Source organism: Trichechus manatus, unplaced genomic scaffold (genome assembly GCF_000243295.1).
Source record: "Trichechus manatus latirostris isolate Lorelei unplaced genomic scaffold, TriManLat1.0 scaffold00259, whole genome shotgun sequence".
Taxonomy (NCBI): domain Eukaryota; kingdom Metazoa; phylum Chordata; class Mammalia; order Sirenia; family Trichechidae; genus Trichechus; species Trichechus manatus.
In genome coordinates this window covers 508,780-510,188 of record NW_004444195.1, presented here as the reverse complement: position 1 = coordinate 510,188, position 1,409 = coordinate 508,780, and positions in this window count along the sequence as shown.

Sequence of the window (1,409 nt, the reverse complement as noted above, 5' to 3'; positions counted from 1 at the left end):
AGATCATATGGTCATTTTTCTTTCCAATAAATGCAGAAATGAAAACAGGTTTGGGGGATACTTGTGCTTCACTTTCTTGAGATGTCTAAGTAGATTGGACCAGTTTTTTTCATAAGCATTTTGACAAATGCCTCTTACCTCTGTTTTCCTTGTGTGTTTTCTTCCCTTGATACCCCCATGGGAGTGGTATGGTTTCGAGGAAAGATTAAGACTTGGATTAGAGTTGGATGGTAAATGAGCTGTTTATCCCTAATCACTTCAGGCAAATGGAGCCTGAGACATAATTCAGGATAGTTTATTTGAATTCAAACTTTGGATTTAGAATCAAAGCTCCAAGACAAGTATTTTGTTTCTCTTCTTTGACTTCTTCCTCTGGAATTGAATTATCTGTTTTGTCCAATTTCACCCAGAATTTTATTTAACAAAATAAATAGAATGTTTATTAAGGTAACATATAAGCCTGGTTATGATGTATATTGTTTTGTGTTGTGTGTGTACACACATGCATGTGTCTATATGTTTCATTGTGGATGTGAAACGTTTGAAAAATTTAGATAATTAAAATTGAAATTATTCTATCTGTATGCATCTGAGATTCAATTCCTGGATATTGTAATCAGTAATGTCATAAGACCAATTCATCAGTCTATCAAAATGTAAAATTCTCTAAAACCATTTTATATTATCTATTTTAATAGTGCATAAAAAATAATATGAAAACATTTCAACACTTGAAGAATTCGTAAAGCACTTTAGGCATCTGTCCTATAAAATTGAGATGTTGGGAACTCTCTTTCTTATTAGTATACAAAACTGAGCCACTGTTTTCAAAAAAAGAAAAAATATATATTCCCAATGCTCAGTGAAATCAGAGTACTATGAAAGTTTAGGTTAAACCCAGCATCATGTTGTAATTCCTTATTTGCATTTATTAATTAATTTATTTATACATTTAAGTTTGGATATTCTTAATAATGGCACATACATTGTACTAATTTCCTGTGTTTACCTATATATGAACTTTTTTTTTAATATCAGCTTTATTAAAATTTCATTGAAGTATAACATTGAATAAGAATATGTCACAGATAGTAACTGTATACCTATGAATTTAAACAATCAGAACATGTCCACGTGACCAACAGCCAGATAAAGAAAAAAATCATTACCATAACCCCAGAATCCCTTCATTCTTCATTCCATGCAAAATTGCTCCAAAGTAATCACAATTCTGACTTCTAAAATCATGAATTAGTTTTGTCTTTCTTTGGAAGGTTAGATGAGTAGAATTGCAGAACATGTATCTTTTGTGTCTGTCTTAGTTATTTAGTGCTGCTATAACAGAAATACCACAAGTGGATGGCTTTAAAAAAGAAACATTTTTTCTCTCACCGTTTAAGAGACTAGAA